This window comes from Schistocerca serialis, chromosome 9, assembly GCF_023864345.2.
Source record: "Schistocerca serialis cubense isolate TAMUIC-IGC-003099 chromosome 9, iqSchSeri2.2, whole genome shotgun sequence".
NCBI classification, from domain to species: Eukaryota; Metazoa; Arthropoda; class Insecta; order Orthoptera; family Acrididae; genus Schistocerca; species Schistocerca serialis.
The window spans coordinates 23965684-23993368 of NC_064646.1; positions in this window are offsets into that span (position 1 = coordinate 23965684).

Consider the following 27685-nt stretch of genomic DNA (forward strand, 5'->3'; position numbering starts at 1 on the left):
TTTTTTTTTTTTTTTTTTTTTTGCACGGGTTCTATTTAGCGACGAAGCGTCATTCACCAACAGCGGTAACGTAAACCGGCATAATATGCACAATTGGGCAACGCAACATCCGCGATGGTTGCGACAAGTGGAACATCAGCGACCTTGGCGGTTTAATGTATGGTGAGGCATTTTATCGATGGCAATCTAAATGGTGCAATGTATGCTGATTTCCTGCGTAATGTTCTAGCGATGTTACTGCAAGATGTTTCATTGCATGACAGAATGGCGATGTACTTCCAACCTGTTGGATGTCCGGCACATAGCTAACGTGCGGTTGGAGCAGTATTGAATAGTATATTTTATGACAGGTGGATTGGTCACCGAAGCACCATACAATGGCCCGGACGTTCACCGGATCTGACCTCCCAGGATTTCTTTCTGTGGGGAAAATTGAAGGATATTTGCTATCGTGATCCATCGACAACGCCTGACAATATGCGTCAGCGCACTGTCAATGCAAAAAATGGCTCTGAGCACTATGGGACTTAATTTCCGAGGCCATCAGTCCCCTAGAACTTAGAACTACTTAAACCTAAGTAACCTAAGGACGTCACACACATCCATGCCCGAGACAGGATTCGAACCTGTGACCATAGTACCAGCGCGGTTCCAGTCTGTAGCGCCTAGAATCGCTCGGCCACTTCGGCCGGCATTGTCAATGCATGTGCGAACATTACGGAAGGCGAACTACTCGCTGCTGAGCGGAATGTCGTTGGACGTATTGCCAAATCCATTGAGGTTGACGGACATCAAATGGTTCAAATGGCTCTGAGCACTATGGGACTCAACATCTGAGGTCATTAGTCCCCTAGAACTTAGAACTACTTAAACCTAACTAACCTAAGGACATAACACACATCCATGCCCGAGGCAGGATTCGAACCTGCGACCGTAACGGTAGCGCGGTTCCAGACTGAAGCGCCTAGAACTGCTCGGCCAGACTAGCAAGCTGACGGACATCATTTTAGTATTTATTGCATTAATGTGGTATTTACACGTAATCATGCTGTAACAGCATGCTTTCTCAGAAATGATAAGTTCAGAAAGGGACATGTATCACATTGAAACAACCGAAATAAAATGTTCAAACGTACCTACGTTCTGTATTTTAATTTAAAAAACCTACCTGTTACCAACTGTTCGTCTAAAATTGTGAGCTATATGTTTGTGACTATTACAGCGCCATCCGTCACAAAGCGAAAAAAGTGGTCCAACTAAAACATTCATATTTCTTTACGTACTACACAAATATGTAATAAAAATGAGGTTTCCTATTTAAAAAAACGCAGTTGATATCCGTTTGACCTATAGCAGCGCCATCCAGCGGGCCAACCAGTTCTTCTGTAAATTTCTCTACAGTACCGGTGACCTATGGCTTTACTTTCGCAATAGAGCTGAAAAAATCGGTAGTACTGTCGTTCATACGAATGGCGACTAGTCTAAAGTGTACAGACGCATGCAATACCAGGGACTAAATCTGGATGCAATACGTAGTGCACAGCACCGCATGAGTAATAAAAAGTCTAGAAAGTTAGAAGAAATTATAAATGCTTGCTTATGTTAAGCCTGCGTTATTCGCTTGCATTTCCATAACACTTTCTCATCCGTACAATTAGTGTCGTAGCAGCCAGACAATTAACGTGACTTCTTATCATCGCATCATAACTCTAGAACAATTTCTCACGTATTTCGTCCCCTAGTTTTATCCATCCATTAAAAATGAAACTCTCTCTTTACCCGATTAGTATTGTCTACATCAGCAACACGTAGCCGTACATTATTGGCTGAAATCAATAGCTAGAATCCTTTAAAAGAGAACCAAAGCACCTTCGTTTCTTATCCTAACTTTTCCTCTCTAAAATTAACCTCTGTCACCACATCTTTCTTTCAAAATATTAACGGATGGATGAGATGTTGCTGCAGCTAATACTAACTTATTCTTCTGCCGTTTACTTTTCCTTCACAGTTGTTTCTCGGTATATCAAGTCATCCCCTTTTTACTCCAGTTACCAAGAAGGTATTTATATTGTTGCTGGATTACTATTCGAACGATCTCAGCTATCCAGAAATCGAACAGTTATTAACTACAAAGAATGCTGACGCAGTTGCACGCCGGCTGAAACTAGCTTTTAGAAAACATTTTACAACTTTCACGAAAGAGAACGAAACAGTCGATGACTACGAGAAACGCATGTTCCTGTTACGAAATTTAATTACATAGGGGCCACTATGAAAGAAATTATTCAGATAGTGAAGTGACGGGAGACGAAAATTTAATAGTCATGGGTGACTGGAATTCTACAGTAGGAAAAGGAAGAGAAGGAAATGTAGTCGGTGAATATGGAATGGGGCTAAGGAACGAAAGAGTAAGCCGACTGGTAGAATTTTGCACAGAGCATAACTTAATCATAGCTAACACTTGGTATAAGAATCATAAAAGAAGGTTGTATACATGGAAGAACCCTTGAGATACTGGAAGGTCTCAGATACATTATATGATGGTAAGACAGAGATTCAGGAACCAGGTTTTAAATTGTAAGACATTTCCAGGCACAGATGTGGACTCTGACCACAATCTATTGCTTATGAACTGTAGATTAAAACTGAAGAAACTGCAAAAAGGTGGGAATTTGAAGATATGGGACATGGATAAACTGAAAGAACCAGAGGTTGTAGAGAGCTTCAGGGAGAGCATTCGGGAACGATTGAAAAGAATGGGGGAAAGAAATAAAGTAGAAGAAGAATGGGTAGCTTTGAGAGATGAAATAGTGAAGGTAGCAGAGGATCAAGCAGGTAAAAAGACGAGGGCTAATAGAAATCCTTGGGTAACAGAAGAGATATTGAATTTAGTTGATGAAAGGAGAAAATATAAAAATGCAGTAAATGAAGCAGGCAAAAAGGAATACAAACGTCTCAAAAATGAGATCGACCGGAAGCGCAAAATGGCTAAATAGGGATGGCTAGAGAACAAATGTAAGGATGTAGAGGCGCATATCACTAGAGGTAAGATAGATACTGCGTATAGGAAAATTAAAGAGACCTTTGGAGAAAAGAGAACCACTTGCATGAATATCATGAGCTCAGATGGAAGCCCAGTTCTAAGCAAAGGTGGGAAAGCAGAAAGGTGGAAGGAGTATATAGAGGGTGTATAAAGGAGCGGTGTTCTTCAGGACATTATTATAGAAATGAAAGAGGATGTAGACGAAGATATGATACTGCGTGAAGAGTTTGACAGAGTACTGAAAGACCTAAGTCGAAACAAGACCCTGGGAGTAGACAACATTCCATTAGAACAACTGACAGCCTTGGGAGAGCCATGCCTAACAAAACTCTACCATCTAGTGAGCAAGATGTATGAGACAGGCGAAATACCCTAAGACTTCAAGAAGAATATAATAATCCCAATCCCAAAGAAAGCAGGTGTTGACAGATGTGAAAATTACCGAACTATCACTTTAATAAGCCACGGCTGTAAAATACAGATACGAAATCTTTACAGACGAATGGAAAAACTGGTAGAAGCTGACCTCGGGAATGATCAATTTGGATTCCGTGGAAATCTTGGTACACGCGAGGCAGTACTGCCCCCACGACTTAACTTAGAAAATAGATTAAGGAAAGGCAAACCTACAATTCTTGCATTTGTAGACTTGGAGAAAGCTTTTGACAATGAATACGGAGTAGGAATTATAATCCATGGAGAAGAAATAAAAACTTTGAGGTTCGCCGATGACATTGTAATTCTGTCAGAGACATCAAAGGACCTGGAAGAGCAGCTGAACGGAATGGCCAGTGTCTTGAACGAAGGATAGAAGATGAACATCATTAAAAGGAAAACGAGGATAAGAGAATGTAGTCGAATTAAATCGGGTGATGCTGCGGGAATTAGATTAGAAAATGAGACACTTAAAGAAGTAAATGAGTTTTGCTATTTGGGGAGCAAAATAACTGATGATGGTCGAAATAGAGAGGATATAAAATGTAAACTGGCAATGGCAAGGAAAGCGTTTCTGAAGAAGAGAAATTTTTTAACATCATGTATAGATTTAAGTGTCAGGAAGTCCTTTCTGAAAGTATTTGTATGGAGTGTAGCCATGTATGGAAGAGGAACGTGGACGATAAATAGTTTGGACAGGAAGAGAATAGAAGCTTTCGAAATGTGATGCTACAGAAGAATGCTGAAGATTAGATGGGTAGATCACATAAGTAACGATGAGGTATTGAACAGAATTGGAGAGAAGAGAAATTTGTGGCACAACTTGACTAGAAGAAGGGATCGGTTGGTAGGGCATATTCTCAGGCATCAAGGGATAACGAATTTAGTATTGGAGGGCAGCGTGGAGGGTAAAAATCGTAGAGGGAGACCAAGAGATGAATACACTAAGCAGATTCAGAAGGATGTAGGTTGCAGTAGGTACTGGGAGATGAAGAAGCTTGCACAGGATAGAGTAGCATGGAGAGCTGCATCAAACCAGTCTCTTGACTTAAGACCACAACAACAACAACAATAACAGGAGCCACTAGCGAGAAGTCTTCTGCAAACTGGGTACGTAATAAAGTGACATCCATAGATATTGGCAGAAGTTTAAATGACGCCTCTACAGCTGCAGTATCAAGCTACACCAGCTTTCGTCATCGTTCCGCCATCGTCGTCCTATCACCAGCATCATTATCATCATCAAATGAGTATGACCAGTATCAGCAAACAGATCCATCACAAACATCTGAACTACCATGTTACCTGAGAACCTTCCGTACAGAGCCGAATGGAGGGTCTGAATCAGAGGCTCAAACGGTTCTACGACTGTGTATGCTGCACATTGCGTTGTAAGTTGGTTGGTTTTCGGGTTCCGCTCAGTAGGTCAAGAGTCCACTACACGCAGGAAACGGCAACAGGGGTAGAAGCTATGTGGCGTGGACTGTGCCTGTTTTTAGGTTAGAGAATCTCGAGAAAATACAAAATAGTCTTCAGTGTCAAAGGTTGCATATCGAACATAAAACGAACATAGATACAGAAACCATCGATATAACAGATGTAAATTGTCATAGCTGTGTTGGGAAAGTACCAGATCTCCAAGAGCTAATAGAAAGCACTGACGCTTAAATAGTTATAGGCATTGAAAGCTGGCTAAAGGCGGAGATATGTTCAGCCGAAATGCTTGCGGAGAACCTAATGGTATCCGAAAGAATAGGCTAAACACAAATGGCGGTGGTGTGTTCGTTGCTGTTTCAACTATTTTATCTTGTAGTGAAATGTAAGCAAATGGTTACTGCGATTAGAATGGGTAGGGATCCTTCTTGGCAACCGGAATAAAATAATAACTGGTTCCTTTTACCGATCTTCCATTTCAGATGATACAATTGCTGAAAGGTTCAAAGAAAACTTGAGTTTAATTTCAAACACGTATCAGACTCATACAATTATAGTTGGTGGTGACCTTAATTTACTCTTGACGTGTTGACAAAAATGCATGTTTAAATCCGGAGGCACTCTTAAAACATTATCCGAAATAGTGCTAAGCGCAGCATCTGAAAATCATTTCGAGCAGTTGGTCCATGAACCCATGCAAACATTAAACGGACGAGAAAACACACCTGACCTCTTAGCAACAACTAATCCTGAGCTATTAATGAGCATCAAAATGGATAAAGAGATTAGTGAACACAGGGTGTCGTAGCGAGATTGAATGTTGTAACCACCAAATCCTCTAAAAATAAACAAAAAATATATATCTATGCAAAACAGCAGATAAAAATTCACATGACGCCTTCCTGAGATACAATCTCCCCCTCCCCCCCCTTAAAATACAGCATATGGCTTAAATTCTAAGAAACAGTATCGACAGAAATTGAGAGATTTATACGAAATAAATTAACAAATGATGCAGATGATCCCCTTGGTACACAAAACGGGTCCGAACACTGTTGCAGAAACTACGGAAAAAGCATGCCAAATTTAAACGAACGCAAAATCTAGAAGATTGGTTATCTTTTGCAAGCTCGAAATTTAGCGCGGGAATCGCGAATTACTTATAATCGTTTCCACAATGAAACTTTGTCTCGAAACCTGGCAGAAAATCCAAAGAGATTCTGGTCGCATGTGAAGTATTTTAGGGGCAAGACGCAGTCAATGCCTTCTCTGTGCGATAACAGTGGAAATACTGCTGAAAAGCCGGCCGGTGTGGCCAAGCGGTTCTAGGCGCTCCAGTCTGGAATCGCGCAACCGCTCCGGTGTGAAGTATTTTAGGGGCAAGACGCAGTCAATGCCTTCTCTGTGCGATAACAGTGGAAATACTGCTGAAAAGCCGGCCGGTGTGGCCAAGCGGTTCTAGGCGCTCCAGTCTGGAATCGCGCAACCGCTCCGGACGCAGGTTCGAATCCTGCCTCGGGCATGGATGTGTGTGATGTCCTTAGGTTAGTTAGGTTTAAGTAGTTCTAAGTTCTAGGGGACTGATGACCTTAGATGTTAAGTCCCATAGTGCTCAGAGCCATTTGAACCACAGTCGACATGGATATTGAAAACATCTTTCTTGTGAAACATAACTAGTTCTTTACACACACTAAACGTTTAGTGCCACTCATAGGGGATCTCAAATTTATTCTATATTTATAGATTTCCAAAAGGGGTTTGACACCGCACCACGTAAGCGGTTTGTAGCGATATTGCGTGCTTATGGAATATTGTCTCAGTTATGTGACTAGAATCGTGGTTTGCTGTCAGAGAGGTCACACAGTTAATAGCAATTGACGGAAAGTCATCGACTAAAACCGAAGTGACTTCTGGCGTTCCCCAAGGTAGTGTTATAGGCTCTTTTCTGTTCCTTGTCTATACAGAAGACTTAAGAGACCATCTGAGCAGCCGTCTTAGGTTGTTTTGCAGATGAAGTTGTCATTTATCGTCTAGTAAACTCATCAGAAGATCAAAACGAGTTGCAAAACGATATGGAAAGTGTATCTGGATGGTGCATAAATTGGAAATTGACCCTAAATATTGAAAAGTGTGAGGTCATCGACGTGAGTGTTTAAAGGTATTCGTTAAACATCCGTTATACGATGAATCAGTTCTATCTGAAGACCATAAATTCAACTAAAAACCGAGGATTTACATTTACGAGCGACTTAAATCGGAAAGAACATATAGAAAATGATGTGGGAAAGGCGAACCAAAGACTGTGTTCTATTGGCAGAATACTTAGAAAATGTAACAGATCTATTGAATATATTGCCTACACAACGCTCGCCCATCCTCTTTTAGAATACGGCTGGGTGGGATAGGATTCTTATCAGATAGGATTGACGGAGTACATCGAAAAAATTCAAAGAAGGGCAACACGTTTTGTATTATAGTGAAATAGAACAGAGAGCGTCACTGAAATGATACAGGATTTGGGATGGACGTCATTAAAACAAAGGCATTTTTCGTTGCGGAGGAATCTTCTCACTAAATTCCAATCAGGAATTTTCTCCTTCCAAGGCGAAAATAATTTGTTGATTCCGACCTCCAAAGGGAGAAACTATCACTATAGTAAAATCAGGGAGATCAGATCTCGCAAGGAAAGATATAGGTGTTAGTTCTTTCCGCACGTCTTACGAGACTGGAATAATACAGAATTGTGAAGACAGTTCGTTGAAGCCCTTGCCAGGCACTTACCTGTGATTTGCAGAGTGCCCCTGTAGATGTTGATGTAATGCACTACAATATCTCACTTCATCAGAACCACGACTACAACATTATCTGTATACTCCTGATTCAGGTTGGTTTACTGTTTTCGTTTTCACTGACGTTTTACCTGTTTGAAATAACAAAATGGGAAAAAGCCAATCGCCACACAGGTGTCGTCATTGTAGACAAATTTACTTTGCCATTTGTGAAAACTGAAACACCGAGAAGGAATGACCCGAATAGCGCCACACTTTGTGGAAGTGACGACGGGTATGCAAGCAATACGTGATACGTTTTGCAGCGAGATGGGATACACGTGGACCGAGCAGAGTCCTCTCGTGTCGGTCCGTCAGGGTCGGTGTTGCCCCTAGTGTAGTCGGTGCAGAGCTGTCACACGAGGTGGGTGGCTCAAAAATGGCTCTGAGCACTAGGGGACTTAACATCTGAGGTCATAAGTCCCCTAGAACTTAGAACTACTTAAACCTAACTAACCTAAGCACATCACACACATCCATGCCCGAGGCAGGATTCGAACCTGCGACCGTAGCGGTCACGCGGACACGAGGTGGAAACAATACATTGAGTGCCAGTATGCCTCGTCGACGTCACAGAGAGCCGTATCGGCAGGTGAGCGAGTTCGAACGGGGCAGAAAGATCGGTGTCCGGGAAACGAGGATGTCGTACCGTGATATTTCGACTCGTACAGGGCATGCTGCTACGAAAGTGATGCGTTTGTGTGGAAGCAGTGGATAGAGGAAGGTCGTACCCAGCAACGAGCTGGAACTGGAACACAGAACATGACCACAGCACGGGATGACCGTCATGTTGTCCGCATGGCCATTACGGACCATGCAGCGTCATCCCCTGTGTTGGTTCGTCGCTGGAGCACTGCAACAGGCGTGAACATGTATGCATCGACGGTTCGTCGCCGTCTGCTGCAGGTTGGACTGGTTGCACGCTTGACATTACGTCGGCTTCCATTGTCCAGAAACCACAAGCTCCTCCGACTGCAATCGGCACGTGAACACCGTCTCTGGGGTGCCGAGTGGCAACATGTAATCTTTTCGGTGTCCTACAGTATTCGACCGCCTACGTGTCCGGCGGTACCGTGGTGAGCCCAACCTGGAGGGCTGCATTGTGGAGCGGCAAAGCGGAGAAACACCAGGTATGATGGTTTGGGGTCCACTGGTTACAACTACTGATCTCGCCTATGTATTGCGGGTACTTTGAACAGCAACCGGTACCTAACGGAGGATGTGGAGCCTGAGGTATTCCTCCCGCCTCAAGCATCTCCACAGGTCACATTTCAACAGAACAATGCCCGGCTACATATTGCAAAGAATGTACAGGACTTCTTCGAAGAGCGACGGGTACCATTGCTTCCCCGCGCCTGCACGTTCGCCAGACATGTCGCCCATTGAACATGTCTGGGGTATGGTTGGTCGGCACTTGGCGCATCACGGTCCTCCAGTAACAGGTGTCGTGGATTTGTGGGCTCTGATACAAACTGCGTGAAGGGAAATCCCTCAGGAACGTATTCAGAACCTCATTAATTCAATGTCACGCCGTATAGCAGCTCTAATTGCAGCTCATGGAGGCCACACGACTTACTGAATTGAAGAGGTAATCATTTGTTACGTCTCATGTACCTAACCTGTCGTATTAAATTAACTGAATTCATGCGTTTCCTTCTTGGTGTTGCAATTGCCACAAACGGTAGTGTGTAAGCTCAGCTTATTAGAGATTTATCCAAATGTTATCACTTTGGAACATGTACCTACATCTGGGTGAATATTAAGAACCCTTTTAATGATTGTAGAATTAGATGTTAATACAATTGCCAAAATCGGTCACTTGATTTCAGTTATTTGATTTAAACCCATAATTAGGTTAGAGTGCGGAATATGTCATCTTCTGATGGTCAGTGGCAATACTGTTTTTTACATATGTCTGCTCGTATAATTGGTGCTCCTAGTGGAAGGAAATGGAGAATGAATATTAGTTTTGGGTGAAATTTGTAACTAAACGAGTGGAATGAAGTTATATCATTTTATGTGGAATGTGCAGGTAGAGAGTAACATGGTACCTAGAATCCATGGAAAACTCGTACGGTACAATAATGAATGTGGTTCGGTCTACACGATTTCGCAAAGTAATAACGTATATGTACTTAAGTATCAGAATAAAGTAAATCGTTATCAGAAGAAAGAAAACTGGCGTTCTACGGATCGGAGCATGCACTGTCAGATCCATTAATCGTGCAGGTAGGTCGGAAAATTTTAAAAGGGAAATGGATAGGTTAAAGTTAGATACAGTGGGAATTAGTGAAGTTCGGTGGCAGGAGGAATAAGATTTATGGTCAGGTGAATACGGGGTTATAAATACAAAATCAAATAGAGGTGATGCAGGAGTAGGTTTAATAACGAATAAAAAATGGGAGTGCGGGTAAGCTACTACAAAGAGCATAGTGAACCCGTTAATGTGGCCAAGATAGTCACGAAGCCAACGACTATCACAGTAGTACAAGTCCAATTAGCTCCACAGATGACGAAGAGATTGATGAAATGTATGACGGGACAGAAGAAATCATACAGATAATGAGGGGAGACGAAAATATAATAGTCATGGGTGAACGGAATTCGATAGTAGGAAAAGGAAGAGAAGGAAACGTAGTAGGTGAACATGGAATGGGGGTAAGAAATGAAAGAGGAAACCGCCTGTTAGAATTTTGCACGGAGTGAAACTTAATCGTTACAAAAACTTGGTTCAAGAACCATAAAAGAAAGTTGTATACATGGAAGAGGTCTGGAGATACTGGTAGGTTTCAGATAGATTATATAATGGTAAGACAGAGATATAGCAAACAGGTTTCAAAATGTAAGAAATTTCCAGGGGAGGATGTGGACTCTGACCATAATCTATAGGTTACAAACTGTAGATTAAAACTGAAGAAACTGCAAAAAGGTGGGAATTTAAGGAGATGGGATCTGGATAAACGAACAGAGAGTTTCAGGGACAGCATTAGGGAAAGATTCACAGGAATGGGCGAAAGAGATACAGTGGAAGAAGAATGGGTAGCTGTGAGGGATGAAATAGTGAAGGCAGCAGAAGATCAAGTATTTAAAATCACGAGGGCTCGTAGAAATCCTTGGGTAACAGAAGATATATTGCATTTAACTGATGAAAGGAGAAAACATAAAAATGCAGTAAATGAAGCAGGCTAAAAGGAATACAAACATCTCAAAAATGAGATCGACAGGAAGTGCAAAATGGCTGAGCTGGGGTGGCTAGAGGATAAATGTAAGGATGTAGATGCATGTCTCACTAGGGGTAAGATGGAAACGGGAAAATTAAAGAGACCTTTGGTAAAAAGAGAACCACTTGCATGAATATCAAGAGCTCAGATGGAAACCCAGTTCTAAGCAAGGAAGGGAAAGCAGAAAGCATGAAGGAGTATATAGAGGGTCTATACAAGAGCTATGCACTTGAGGACAATATTATGAAAGTGGAAGAGGTTGTAGATGAAGATGAATGGGAATGATATTGCGTGAAAAGTTTGACAAAGGTCTGAAAGACCTAAGTCGAAACAAGGCCCCAGGAGTAGACAACATTCCATTAGAACTACTGACAGCCTTGGGAGAGCCAGCCCTGGTGAGCAAAATGTATGATGTAGACTGAATACCCTTATACATCAAGAAGAATATAATTATTCCAATCCCAAAGAAAGCAGCTGTTGACAGATGTGAAAATTACCGAACTATCAGTTTAGTAAGTCGCGATTGCTAAATATTGACACAAATTCTTTACAGACGAATGGAAGAACTGGTAGAAACTGACCTCAGGGAAGATCAGTTTGGATTCTGTAGAAATGTTGGAACACATGAGGCAATACTAACGCTACGGCTTATCTTAGAAGATAGATTAAGGAAAAGGAAACCAACGTCTCTAGCATTGGTACACACAGAGAATGCTTTTGACAATGTTGATTGGAATACACTCTTTCAAATTATGAAGGTGGCACGGGCAAAATACAGAGAGCGAAAACTATTTACAATTTGTACAGAAATCAGGTGGCAGTTAGAAAAGTCGAGGGGCATGAAAGGGAGCAGTGGTTGGGAAGGGAGTGAGACAGGGTTGTAGCCTATCCCCGATGCTATTTAACCTTTACACTGAGGAAGCAGTAAAGGAAACGAAAGAAAAATTCGGAGTAGGTATTAAAATCCATGGAGAAGAAATAAAAACTTTGAGGTTAGCTGATGACATTTTAATTCTGTCAGAGGCAGAAAAGGACCTGAAAGAGCAGTTGAACGGAGTGGACAGTGTCTTGAAAGGAGGATATGAGATACACATCAACAAAAGCAAAACGAGGATAATGGAATGTAGTCCAATTAAGTCGGATGACTTTGAGGGAATTAGATTAGGAAATGAGACACTTAAAGAAGTAAATGAGTTTTGCTGTTTGGGGAGCAAAATAACTTATGATGGTGGAAGTAGAGAGGATAGAAAATGTAGACTGCAATGGCAAGGAAAGCATTTCCGAAGAAGAGAAATTTGTTAACATGGAGTATAGATTTAAGTGCCAGGAATTCTTCTCTGAAAGTATTCGTATGGGGTGTAGCTGTGTATGAAAGTGAAACACGGACGATAAATAGTTTGGACAAGAAGAGAATAGAAGCTTTCGAAATGTGGTGCTACAGAAGAATGCTGAAGATTAGATGCGTAGATCACATAACTAATGAGGAGGTACTCAATAGAATTGGGGAGAAGAGAAATTTGTGGTACAACTTGACTAGAAGAGGGGATCGGTTGGTAGGACACGTTCTGAGGCATTAAGAGATCACAATTTAGTATTGGAGGGTAGGGTGGAGGCTAAAAATCTCAGAGGGAGAGCAAGAGATGAATACACTAATCAGATTCAGAAGGATGTAGGTTACAGTAGTTACTTGGAGTCGAAGAAGTTTGCACAGGATAGAGTAGCATGGAGAGCTGCATCAAATCAGTCTCGGGACTGAAGAGCACAACCACAACAACAACTTAAGTATTCTTCTTTAAAGCTGTTTACGTTTGAAATGAAGCGTTACCCGAATGATACTAGTTATGTATGGTGCGTAAATAATAAGTGAAACAAACAGTTAGCTGCGATTGTTGTATTGATACCTAAAACTCATTATGCATTCGTGCTGACTACAGTGTAACACCTTTTTTTTTTTTGAGTCATCTGTCTTCTTACTTGTTTGATGCGGCCCACCGCGAATATGTCTCCTGGGAAAACCTCTTTATCTCAGAGTGGCACTTGAACCTGCGTCCTCAATTACTTGCTGGATGTATTCTAATCTATGTCTTCCTCTACAGTTGTTGCCTTCTACAGCTATCTCTACTAACATTGGGGTTATTCCCTGATGTCTCAACAGATGTAAGTTCATGACGGATAAAAACAGCAGTTGTGTCAATTTTTAACTATAGTTAGAATTGCTTACATAATCTTCCGACAATGTCTGATACTGTGTAAGCGGGTTGACCGTGGATCTAAGAAGGTCAAAACTAATGCTTCGTCTAACTCTGTGGTCGTCAACCTGTTTTACTCAAAAACCTATACTGACACTGTGGGATGCCACTTGGGGCTCCTTATATACCAATTATAATTATGACTAATTGGCTCCCTTGACAAACTGGCATGCTGTAAGTCTCCAATAGATTAACTGCAGTAAGAGTGCGGTAAGTTGCCTGCCGACCTGAAGTACTGACACTGAAATGTCAACAACATTCGGAACGTTTCTTGTCGACTGCCATGGCTTTAGGTTGATGTCACGCTCAGCGACCTCCAAGTTGTTACCCTGTAATTTCTGAACGACATGTTGTTGTATTGTTTGTGTGAGTGGATGATTAATGATTGACAACAGTAAATTTACTTATATTTATATACATTATGCAATATGAAGTACAATCTCAGACATTTACTAAATATTTTGAGTCCCATTTTCCTTCTACTCATTCAGCTGTATTGTAACATTCTTAATTAATTTAATGTTCCATTCTGTAAGTAAGAGCCGCATTTGAAGAGATAATTTCTATAATATGTATTCAGGAATCCACAGTACTTAGCTTGAAATTTATGTCATAGCAGCTGGTCGGTGCGAGTCGTTCACGCACGTGAGTTGTTAGTACTGAAGGAAGACTAACTATAAAATTTTCCCTCTCTCGCACTCTACAACCATACACTGGCCGCACTACTAACCCCTCTACCCCTGACCTAAGTTGCCAACCTTGTTCAGCTCCCAGCGTCACTTAAAATTAAGCATTTTTAAAATACTACTGTCTCTGTAAATATTTTTGTTACAGAGCAGGAAATCTACAATATTAAGAAACTTTTAACGGTAGTTGACATTTTTCGAGTTGTCTGTTAGTTGCTAGATGTATATTATCGCAAAATACGGCTGAGAACCGCTGGTATAATTCAGTAGCCTTCAGATAACAAAAGTCTCTAAGAATGCACTGCATCACAATGACGTGTGGCTTTCTGCCCGTTAGAGTATGATATCACACATGTAAATATCTGCCATGGCGAACAGAATCGCATTCTGTCCATACTAAGAGCGTAATACTGTTGTCGTGGTTATTTTCACGACATCTGCAGAGTAAAGATATTTTTATTTAAATGGCTACGCTTGTAAGCGCCTCCCGTACTTAATCGGTGTAATGTTATTTCCGAATGTTTTTGGTATAAGAAATAAAAGCGTGCGTGGTGCCTTTGTATATTCACCAACGTTAAACTATAGCACGACAACCGCGTGGGATTAGCCGAGCGGTCTAAGGTGCTGCAGTCATGGACTGTGTGGCTGGTCCCGGCGGAGGTTCAAGTCCTCCCTCGGGCATGGGTGTGTGTGTTTGTCCTTAGAATAATTTAGGTTAAGTAGTGTGTAAGCTTGGGGACTGATGACCTTAGCAGTTAAGTCCCATAAGATTACACACACATTATAGCACGACAAAATTTATACCTGTCTCTCACATTTCGACAGTGCACAGTCTGTAACATTTCTACGTACACACAGCGAGTGTTAACTAGGTAGGTAACAAAGCAAGTTCCGAATAACGTGTCACTGACTGGAAAATACTCTCTTATATTTTCTATAAATTCCTCAATGAAAATAACCAACTGCCCTTTACATTTGCTAGCTGTTACTCGTGAGTGTGTGGCCAGAACTAATTCCTGATTGAGCACTGCTGTAAGGATAAGTACAGAAAATTTTTGTGGCGCAGTACTGCAATGAAGTTCGGTAAACACGTTTATAAACAAGAAGCGCGTTACAGCTTAGTAAAGTTACTGAATATCCCCAGTGATACAGTCACTAATGTCTTGGCAATAATTCATGTTTAAGTGTACTTGATCGCTTTTTAGCAACTACAGTACACGTCTATAAAAATACTTTCACCCAATTCTTCATAGTATTCGTATCACGTTACAATAAAGCATTAGAAAAGCTTTACAACTTTCCATGTAAAACGATTTACCTTTCGATATGGTCTTGTCAACTCACCTGTTTACTGGTACACGCTGACTGGCTCGTTACCATGCTGGCGACAAAGATCAGCTTCAGCGACAAAGACCCACTCAAAATACACTCCTGGAAATGGAAAAAAGAACACATTGACACCGGTGTGTCAGACCCACCATACTTGCTCCGGACACTGCGAGAGGGCTGTACAAGCAATGATCACACGCACGGCACAGTGCACACACCAGGAACCGCGGTGTTGGCCGTCGAATGGCGCTAGCTGCGCAGCATTTGTGCACCGCCGCCGTCAGTGTCAGCCAGTTTGCCGTGGCATACGGAGCTCCATCGCAGTCTTTAACACTGGTAGCATGCCGCGACAGCGTGGACGTGAACCGTATGTGCAGTTGACGGACTTTGAGCGAGGGCGTATAGTGGGCATGCAGGAGGCTGGTAGGACGTACCGCCGAATTGCTCAACACGTGGGGCGTGAGGTCTCCACAGTACACCGATGTTATCGCCAGTGGTCGGCGGAAGGTGCACGTGCCCGTCGACCTGGGACCGGACCGCAGCGACGCACGGATGCACGCCAAGACCGTAGGATCCTACGCAGTGCTGTAGGGGACCGCACCGCCACTTCCCAGCAAATTAGGGACACTTGCTCCTGGGGTATCGGCGAGGACCATTCGCAACCGTCTCCATGAAGCTGGGCTACGGTCCCGCACACCGTTAGGCCGTCTTCCGCTCACGCCACAACATCGTGCATCCCGCCTCCAGTGGTGTCGCGACAGGCGTGAATGGAGGGACGAATGGAGACGTGTCGTCTTCAGCGACGAGAGTCGCTTCTGCCTTGGTGCCAATGATGGTCGTATGCGTGTTTGGCGCCGTGCAGGTGAGCACCACAATCAGGACTGCATACGATCGAGGCACACAGGGCCAACACCCGGCATCATGGTGTGGGGAGCGATCTCCTACACTGGCCGTACACCACTGGTGATCGTCGAGGGGACACTGAATAGTGCACGGTACATCCAAACCGCCATCGAACCCATCGTTCTACCATTCCTAGACCGGCAAGGGAACTTTGTGTTCCAACAGGACAATGCACGTCCGCATGTATCCCGTGCCACCCAACGTGCTCTAGAAGGTGTAAGTCAACTACCCTGGCCAGCAGGATCTCCGGATCTGTCCCCCATTGAGCATGTTTGGGACTGGATGAAGCGTCGTCTCACGCGGTCTGCACGTCCAGCACGAACGCTGGTCCAACTGAGGCGCCAGGTGGAAATGGCATGGCAAGCCGTTCCACAGGACTACATCCACCATCTCTACGATCGTCTCCATGGGAGAATAGCAGCCTGCATTGCTGCGAAAGGTGGATATACACTGTACTAGTGCCGACATTGTGCATGCTCTGTTGCCTGTGTCTATGTGCCTGTGGTTCTGTCAGTGTGATCATGTGATGTATCTGACCCCAGGAATGTGTCAATAAAGTTTCCCCTTCCTGGAACAATGAATTCACGGTGTTCTTATTTCAATTTCCAGGAGTGTACAAGCGCCTACACGCTACTGAAATATTCAGATATTCCCTAAGATCGGATGACAGGAAACACGCTCTTCCGCGCTAAAGGTTTAACATGTTATCGTCACGTGATAACGAGTCCAAACAAGCTCGTTGATTAAGAACACTAATGTACAACCAGAACAGGACCGACGCCTGGACGGAATGTGCTGCTATTTATACAAACATCGGCTATTCCAAAATTTACAAATATTACAAACGTAACTATCGAGAAGTTTACAGAAATGATAAAAGCGAAACCACAAATAAGTGATTGTGGTCGTGTTTGGAATGGCAACGCGCTGCACGCCAGCCAACGAAGTTAAACGCTGCTCTAGAAGTTCTCACTGCAGCCGAGTACAGCACATTCGATACACATTCGGTCAATGTTCATCTGTATAACAACGCTCTCAGACGACTGAGTTCTTATCGTATTATCACATCTTATTCACTATGATGTGTATTGAAGGTAGCGCTCTCTCATTGAATTTTGAAAATATGGTAACACATTCCGGTCGTGGGAGAGGGGGGTGGTGGAGGTTCACCTGGGGTCCTCACACCGTACAGAGAATCAGAATGCCATACACTAAAGGAAATTGCTAAAAGTTATTTCTAAAGCTTATTAAAACGAACGTAAGGCTGTATGGTTATGAAATTCAGATACAATACCATAGAAAATTTACTTAAGTATCTAGACACGAAAATCTGAGGACTTAAATTCTGCGTCTGAATTCCACAAATGAATTTCTATGGATAAAAAACGAAAGAAAAATTTTAAAAAATCAAAAAAGGAACGAATATCTGCTGTTGCCTCTTACTTTTGTGTATGTTTAACAATTTGGACACTGCACACTTACGCCTCACTATCAGACGTAGTCACGAACTGCACTGAGTGTGGGATATGGTCACTATACTAGATGGTCAGTTGTTCGATCTGCACGTTGTATTCTAGCACCTCGTCGGTTTATCTTCGCTGATGACGTAAGCGGAGGAAACTGAAAGCATTATGTCTATGCCTGTGTCCTCTGTATAGGTTATTCTCTACAAAACAAGTTAGAGGCCTGTGGTGGTTGCCTTACAATACACTGAAATACCGAAAACAGAATCAAGTTATGAATTAATAAAAGAAACGCGAAAAATTATTTTACACGTGGAGAATTTAGCAGTAAGATTCTCCTCTTCACTCGGTATCCATCCTAGTAAAAAAGCAAGAGCAGAAGACAAAAAAATTATGATTGACATGAACAACACTTCCAACAATTTAAATATTATAGTGATATGACTGTGCATTGTAGCTTAACGAGGTAAGAAATACTGCCATGCCGACTATGACATTTTTGAGAATGTTGGGACAATTCATTGGTTGGTAGTCGCTGATTTAATCTTCTTTGTTCTACTTTGTCTTTCTTTTTACTTCATTTCACATTCTTCATATGAAGACCTTCTTTGCTTGTTAAGGGAAAACACCGCATACTTGATGTATATGCAGATGGTAGAAACTGCCAAGAAACCGGTAGCTGCTACAGATTACTAAGTATGTTAGTACATTTCTGGCTTGCTGTCAGTGCATATTATCGGGAGAATACCTTATGGCATAGAAAGCGTTTATACACACTAATATACGGCACTGAACAGCTACAAAGGTAATAAGTAAAATTTGAATCATTTATTTTAGTAAATAACAGGCATTCTTAACTGATTTTAGCAACGGAAATATCAGCCATGTGGCCTGTTTAATTACGAATCAATTTTCCTGGCATTTGTGCTAAATAACATCTTATAATCTCCCAGAACCTATTTTCTCAATGTTAGCAGAACCATTGCAGAAATCTATAATTTACTAAGTAACTACTTGATAACAGTTGAAACTGCCACCACCATATTGTGCTTGTTATACCTAGACGTGTCATACACGGTATTACATCGCACTAACGTATTAGGTGGAAGATAAGGCATGAAACGAAAAGTTCCCCCTAGAATCAGCGAGGGGGGTACCACGTGGAAAAATGGAGTAGAGCGTGGTACAGAATGATAGGACATGGGTTAAGACACAAAGGAATAACTTCCACGGTACTTGGGGCAGCTGTAGATGAAAAAATCTGTAGGAGAAGGCTGAGTTTGGATTACATCCAACAAATAAATGTGGAGGTTGTGTGCAAAGGTAAAGAGGTCGGTACAGCAGTGGAATTCATGGTGAACCGCATCAAATCAATCAGAAAATTGATGAAATAATAAAATACATAATTAAAGTAAAATGGTTGCCAAGCTTTGACACTATAAATGTTTGCTCCAGAGAATTAGCAGTAGTTTTAAAACTCGTACACTTGTAGCTACGAAAAATAACATCGTGCCCAACTGTGTCTAACTAACTAACACTAGCGTACTATCAGAGTGCCAGATCAAATAACTAAATGGCTACTAAAGATTCGCGACACTGGCCAACACTCTTCTCTAACTTAGCTTTGAATGGGCAACTAAACCAGCAAATTTATTAACTTTATGATCGTACTGGCAAAGCATGATAATTTACGCCAACATAGCCTATGTTGAACTGATATGTTAATAATAATTTAAGCACAAGTGTAGCTGTCGTAGGTGCAGTCCCTGTTAATGAAAAAAAATTAAATAGGAACCTTTTGCTCCTGACACATTACCCAGGATTTTCCTCCATACATATACATCTACATATATACTCAGCAAGCCACCCAACGGTGTGTGGCGGAGGGCGCTTTACGTGCCACTGTCATTACCTCCCTTTTCTGTTCCAGTCGCGTATAGTTCGCGGGAAGAACGACTGTATGAAAGCCTCCGTGCGCACTCGAATCTCTCTGATTTTACATTCGTGATCTCCTCGGCAGGTATAAGTAGGGGGAAGCAATATATTCGATACCTCATCCAGAAACGCACCCTCTCGAAACCTGGCGAGCAAGCTACACCGCTATGCAGAGCGCCTCTCTTGGAGAGTCTGCCTCTTGAGTTTGCTAAACATCTCCGTAACGCTATCACGCTTACCAAATAACCCTGTGACGAAAAGCGCCGCTCTTCTTTGGATCTTCTCTATCTCCTTCGTAACCCGATCTGGTACGGATCCCACATTGATGAGCAATACTCAAGTATAGGTCGAACGAGGGTTTTGTAAGCCACCTCCTTTGTTGACGGACTACATTTTATAAGGACTCTCCCAATGAATCTCAACCTGGTACCCGCCTTACCAACAATTAATTTTATATGATCATTCCACTTCAAATCGTTCCGCACGCACACTCCCACAGATTTTACAGAAGTAACTGCTACCAGTGTTTGTTCCGCTATCATGTAATCATACAATAAAGGATCCTTCTTGCTATGTACTCGCAATACATTACATTTGTGTATGTTAAGGGTCAGTTGCGACTCCCTGCAGCAAGTGCCTATCCGCTGCAGATCTTCCTGCATTTTCGCTACAATTTTCTAATGCTGCAACTTCTCTGTATACTACAGCATCATCCGCGAAAAGCCGCATGGATCTTCCGACACTATCTACTAGGTCATCTTTATATATTGTGAAAAGCAATGGTCCCGTAATACTCCCCTGTGGCACGCCAGAGGTTACTTTAACGTCTGTAGACGTCTCTCCATTGATAACAACATGCTGTGTTTTGTTTTCTAAAAATTCTTCAATCCTGCCACACAGCTGGTCTGATATTTCGTAGGCTCTTACTTTGTTTATCAGGCGACAGTGCGGAACTGTATCGAACGCCATCCGGAAGTCAAGGAAAGTAGCATCTACCTGGGAGCCTGTATCTAATATTTTCTGGGTCTCATGAACAAATAAAGCGAGTTGGGTCTCACACGATCGCCATTTCCGGAATCCATGTTGATTCCTACAGAGTAGATTCTGGGTTCCCAAAAACGACATGATACTTGAGCAAAAAACATGTTCCAAAATTCTACAACAGATCGACGTCAGAGATATAGGTCTATAGTTTTGCGCATCTGCTCGACGACCCTTCCTGAAGACTGGGACTACCTGTGCTCTTTTCCAATCATTTGGAACCTTCCGTTCCTCTAGAGACTTGCGGTACACGGCTGTTAGAATGGAGGCAAGTTCTTTCGCGTACCCTGTGTAGAATCGAATTGGTATCCCGTCAGGTCCAGTGGACTTTCTTCTGTTGAGTGATTCCAGTAGCTTTTTTATTCCTTGGACAATTATGTCGATGTAAGCCATTTTTTCATTTGTGCGAGGATTTAGAGAAGGAACTGCAGTGCGGTCTTCCTCTGTGAAACAGCTTTGGAAAAAGGTGTCTAGTATTTCAGCTTTACGCGTGACATCCTCTGTTTCAATGCCATCATCATCCCGGAGTGTCTGGATATGCTGTTTCGAGCCACTTACTGATTAACGTAAGACCAGAACTTCTTAGGATTTTCTGTCACGTCGGTACATAGAATTTTACTTTCGAATTCACTGAACGCTTCACGCATAGCTCCTTACGCTAACTTTGACATCGTTTAGCTTCTGTTTGTCTGAGAGGTTTTGGCTGCGTTTAAACTTGGAGTGAAGCTCTCTTTGCTTTTGCAGTAGTTTCCTAACTTTGTTGTTGAACCACCGTGTGTTTTTCCCGTCCCTCACAGTTTTACTCGGCACGTACCTGTCTAAAAGCATTTTGCGATTGCCTTGAACATTTTCCATGAACACTCAACATTGTCAGTGTCGGAACAGAAATTTTCGTTTTGATCTGTTAGATAGTCTGAAATCTGCCCTCCAATACTCTTGCTAAACAGATAAACCTTCCTCCCTTTTTTTATATTCCTATTAACTTCCATATTCAGGGATGTTGCAACGGCCTTATGATCACTGATTCCCTGTTCTGCACTTACAGAGTCGAAAAGCTCGTGTCTGTTTGTTATCATTACGTCCAAGATGTTATCTCCACGAATCGGTTCTCTGTTTAATTGCTCGAGGTAATTTTCGGATAGTACCCTCAGTATAATGTCACTCGATGCTCTGTCCCTACCACCCGTCCTAAACATCTGAGTGTCCCAGTCTATATCTGGTAAATTGAAATCTCCACCTAAGACTATACCATGGTGAGAAAATTTATGTGAAATGTATTCCAAATCTTCTCTCAGTTGTTCTCCCACTAATGCTGCTGAATCGGGAGGTCGGTAAAAGGAGCCAACTATTAACCTAGCTCGGTTTTTGAGTGTGTCCTCCACCCATAATAATTCACAGAAACTATCCACTTCTACTTCACTACAGGATAAACTACTACTAACAGCGACAAACACGCCACCACCCGTTGCTTGCAATCTATCGTTTCTAAACACCATCTGTGCCTTTGTAAAAATTTCGGCAGAATTTATCTCTGGCTTCAGTCAGCTTTCTGTACCTATAACGATTTCACCTTCGGCGCTTTCTATCAGCGCTTGAAGTTCCGGTACTTTACCAATGCAGCTTCGACAGTTTACAATTACAATACCGATTGCTGCTTGGTCCCCGCATGTCCTGACTTTGCCCCGCACCCTTTGAGGCTGTTGCCCTTTCTGTATTTTCCCGAGGCCATCTAACCTAAAAAACCGCCCAGTCCACGCCACACAAACCCTGTTACCCGTGTAGCCGCTTGCTGCGTGTAGTGGACTCCTGACCTATCCAGCGGAACCCGAAACCACACCACCCTATGGCGCAAGTCGAGGAATCTGCAGCCGACACGGTCGCAGAACCGTTTCAGCCTCTGATTCAGACCCTCCACTCGGCTCTGTACCAAAGGTCCGCAGTCAGTCCTGTCGACGATGCTGTAGATGGTGAGCTCTGCTTTCATCCCGCTAGCGAGACTGGCAGTCTTCATCAAATCAGATAGCCGCCGGAAGGCAGAGGGGATTTCCTCCGATCCATAGCGACACACATCATTGGTGCCGACATGAGCGACCACCTGCAGATGGGTGCACCCTGTACCCTTCATGGCATCCGGAAGGACCCTTTCCACATCTGGAATGACTCCCCCCGGTATACACACGGAGTGCACATTGGTTTTCTTCCCCTCTCTTTCTGCCATATCCCTAAGGGGCCCCATTACACGCCTGACGTTGGAGCTCCCAACTACCAGTAAGCCCACCCTCTGCGACCGAACGGATCTTGCGGACTGAGGGGCAACTTCTGGAAGAGGACAAGCAGCCATGTCCGGCCGAAGATCAGTGTCAGCCTGAGACAGAGCCTGAAACCGGTTCGTCAGACAAACTGGAGAGCCTTTCCGTTCAGCCCTCCGCAATGTCTTTCGCCCCCTGCCACACCTCGAGACGACGTCCCGCTCTACTGTAGCTGAGGGATCAGCCTCAATGTGGGCAGTATCCCGGGCAGCCACAGTCGTAGTCCGATCGGGGGATACGTGAGACGAGCTGGCCGTCCCCGACAAACCCCCATCCGGACCCCCACAGTGATGGCCATTTTCAACAGCCTCAAGCTGTGTAACCGAAGCCAACATTGCCTGAAGCTGGGAGCAAAGGGATGCCAACTCAGCCTGCATCCGAACACAGCAGTTGCAGTCCCTATCCATGCTAAAAAATGTTGTGCGAAGAACGTCTGAACCAATCTACAGACAGCACAAACAAATCGACTCAAAATTTAAACGGTTATTAAAATACAAGAATGCCTAGTAAATGCAGTAATGCTGCTACTTGGGCACTGCTGACACTGCTCGGCGGCGGAAGGAGACTACGCGATTTTACACTTTTCAGGTACTAAAACGCGATTCTACAACTCTCAAATACTATAATACGCCCAAAATTTATGAATTAAACAATGCAAGTACCAAAAACACGCAAAGAAATTAAGAATTAAACTATGTAACAAATAATTGAGCTAGGAGTACACGACTTTCTGCTGGCAGCTGCTTATCCAACGGCGGCAGGGAGCAGTTCCTCCATAAACTATGCTTACTTTTCGCTAACCAATATGATTGTAGTCCTCTTCTTTTATTCTCTTTACCTTTCCTCCATCTTACTGCACTGATCGTTCGTTTCATCACTGATACGATCGCGTTTCAGCAGGTAATAAAAATGAGAATGCTGGAAAGTGAACAAATACTAGCATCAGGAATATAATCAGAAACAACTAAGGGACGAAAAGTAGTGATATTGGCAGCGGTAAGGTGTGAGGCAATCAGCACAGTGCATACGAGCTCCTCAGCCACGGTAATCAAGAGCGAGAAAGAAGATTCGAAGGGAGGACGTGGGAGTAATGGGAGGGGCATGACAATGTGAGAGCGAAGCGCACGGTGAACACACCAAGAGCAGCTAGTAATGGGTAGTGGTCCCAGCCCCGCAAGATACCAAAGAAACGGGAAAGAGCAAAATGATTAATCGAAATAAAGCTGCTCTTCAAAAAAAAGAAAATTAAAATCTTCCGTGTGGCAGGTACCCTCCTATACTTGCCGCTGCTTTCCTCGCTCTTTCCGTTCCTTTGCTCTTCTTTGCTTAGCTGAGGACGGAAGAAGGCACTTCAGCATCAGAAATTCCGCTGCGAGAGGATTAACGAACTGTAAACTGAGATAAATGGTATTCTCTAATTTAGCCAGTTCAACATGAGCGCTGCAGGCCATTTCTTCGGACGCTTTAACCTCTCCCTGATATCAAATCCTTGCTTGCTCCTCTTATTTTCTCCCTTCTTCCGGTTCCATCTCTGAAGAAGGTAACAATACCAATCACCTTTTGATTATATGGGAGTAAAATATGATTGTTTACTACGTACCACAGTGGTTGAAATGAAGACGGGACGAATAAATTGATATACTCGTAGAACACTTGGGTTTTATCAAGCTGGTAAACCGCCGGTAATTCACCAAAGCAATGTCGCATGCGCATGGCACTAGATTTTGGCTAAATTGTTTCTGAAAATTACATATCCTTGTTGTTGCACTAACCAAATGTTAAATTGACATTTGTTTTAACTTCGCTGTGACTTTACTTGCATAGATCTAGCAATTAAATTGCTTTTTTTTTTCATTTTCTTCCGTAGTTAACATATATTTACTCCCCTCATACATCCGTGCATATTATAAAAGTGGATATATGTAGCTATGTGTGTGTCATATCTCCCCCTAAATCACTGAATCGATTTCGGCCAAATTTAGTATACATATCAGTTAATGTCTGGAATTAATCTCTATAGGGGTAAGAACCACACATCTATCACGGCGGTGGCGGTGGGGATGAAGAAATCGTGTAGTTCACGAGTCCAGAGAACACTTGATTTTATTCATCCATTGTTTGAAGAGGAAAGCACTTAGTGGTTACTTGCAACAAACTTGACATATAATTTCAAACCTTTACCAGACTTTTTCTCGCCTAAATCCCCGACCCACGCCCCCTCTCCGCATGTTGAAAGGAGAAAAAGTTTATCGGATACTACATTTTCGCAGTTCATGCAGTAAACCAGCGGTATGAGGCATCGCCTTTAACTTTATTAGTTCTTTACTACTAACTGCTTTTCCAACACATTTCGCAGTCAATATCCTCATATCCCGCTGAATGTATCTACAAAATTACTTCACTGTACGACAAGTAGTTAAATATTTCAGGAAGTGTGACGTCATAAACACTGAGTTGCGTGGAAACGAAGGTGCTGGGTGAAATTCGCTAGAGATACAGGTGAAGTATGTATGTTTAAAAATATGTGTGAAATATGTAAAATACAAAGTGTTTGTAAATTACTTGTACAAAAGTAGCCTTTACTTGTGAAAAAGGGTAAATAACTTACAGAAATGTTTGATACAGCAATTAACGCAGTATATCTTCAAGTTTCATTCACAAACGTTCAATGTACCTACTTTTTGTATCATTGTAATACGACAAATATCTCAGATGCAATCGGTTTCCTCCCAAATCCGACGAAACAAGTCTTGATGTGTGGTGCATTGTAGCGGCTCGTTAACTTTTCCAAGAAGCGGAGGAACAACGCTTAGTCTTTAACGTAACCCCACAAACAGAAGTCAATTGGGGTTAAATCGGATGATCATGGTGGCAATGATATTGTTCCGCGGCGTCCAATCCAAGTCGACGCATTCCTACAGAGAAAAGCAAGAACTTCACAATGATATTGTGGTAGAACGGCATCTTGTAGGAAAATAAATTCTGTTCCCATATCCTGTCATAAGTGAGGCATCAGACAATGTTGAAGTATGTCCAGGTACGATATGCTATTTACAGTTGACTCATCAAAGAAGAAAGGACCACAAATGTTACAGCGCAAAAAACATTAACCTTAGACAACCCCATGCATGTCCGATTACGTGACGTGGCTTCTGCTCACCTCATACTTGATCATAACGCCGATTCACTTTACAGCTGTGGCTTCGTCACTGAATATAATTTCATTTAGAAAACCGTCTTCAGTCTGCTTTTTGTTAAACATTTCTACGCAAAACTCAGCTCGTTTTTTTCTGTTACTCTCTCTTGAAGCTCGCAGTATTTACAGTTTTTAAGGTTTGGATAAAAGGTACATCTTTAATACATCTCACACTGTTATTCTGAACATATTCAACTCTATGCTTGCCTGTCGCTCTGGTTTACCCGGACTACAAATGTAAGGTTGCAGAACTGTTTTATTTCTGTGTCACAGCCTCCTGGCCGAACCCGACCCTGTGTCCTACCTGACACACAGCCTATTTCTGTCGAACGATTCTACCAGTTAATAACAGTTTGTCTTCTAGGTGATATCTTCTTATGTTTAGTTGTGAACTGTCTGAGAACATTAATAGCAGATCTGTAATCATGAAACCGTGAACAACACTGCACACGCTCTGCATTGTTATACGAGTGTATGATGACTGTTGGAATAACTCATTCCCACAAGCTACCTGGCGGGCCGTTTGGAAGTAACAGTTTTAGATGGAAATAATGATTTGAGATATGCTGCATCCACTGCTACATAAAATATTTTGTAAGTTATTTATCCTTTTTACAGTTAAAGCTTACTTTTGTGTAACAAATTTATAAACTTCCTGTATTTAACATGTGTTGTGTGAGTTTCTGTAAATTAGTTATCCTTCTCACGATTAAAGGTTACTTTCGTATAACTAACTTGCAAACATTTTTTGTTTAACATATGTCAAATATATGAAACATATATCATATACGTGAAATATATGACACAACTGCATACACCAGCAAAGCCACAGGCAAAACAATCTTCCAGAACGCATGAATTGATTTCAAACGAACTCGATTCACATCTTGCTTAATATCTGGAAAATAATATAGTTGGAATAAGAACCAACATCCTCCTATTTCATTGGTGGTGATAATGTGGTAAGAGAAAGGGGTATGGACAGAGAAATGAGCAAGAGTAAATAGACAGAAGCAGATAGGAGAAGGTGATGGACAGAGGGAGGGGGAAGGAACAGATGAACAGAGGGTAGGGGGGGGGGAGTGAATGAAGAGATGGCCAGAGAGGGGGCAGCAGTATACAGATAGGAATGAGTGTTGAAGAAGGTGTGAAAATAGAGAAAAGCAGGAGAGGGACGGACTGAGGTGGGAGAAGAAGATGAATAGGATGCAGGAGATAAACAGAAAGACAGGGAGGAAGATATGAATGGGAAGACGGACAGAGAATGGTGACTGGAGGAGAAGGGGACGACCAGATGGACAGAGACGGAGGGAGGAGGAGATATAGGGATAGGAGGAGATGGGCAGAGGAGTGGATGAGAGGACAGAGGAGAATTAGAAGATGGATAGATGGGGGAGTAGTGAATGGAATTGGAGAGGAGGTGGAGCAGATAGACTGAGGGGCGGGGGGGGGCAGAGGGACAGAGAATGGGTAGGAGATGACGAACAGAGAGTCGACACTGGAGGGGGTGGACAGAGGACAGAGAGATGGGGGTGCAAGAGATGAACAGAGACAGGGTAAGGAGAAGATGAGGACAGAAAGGAGGGTAGAAAGAGACAGACTAACTGAAGACT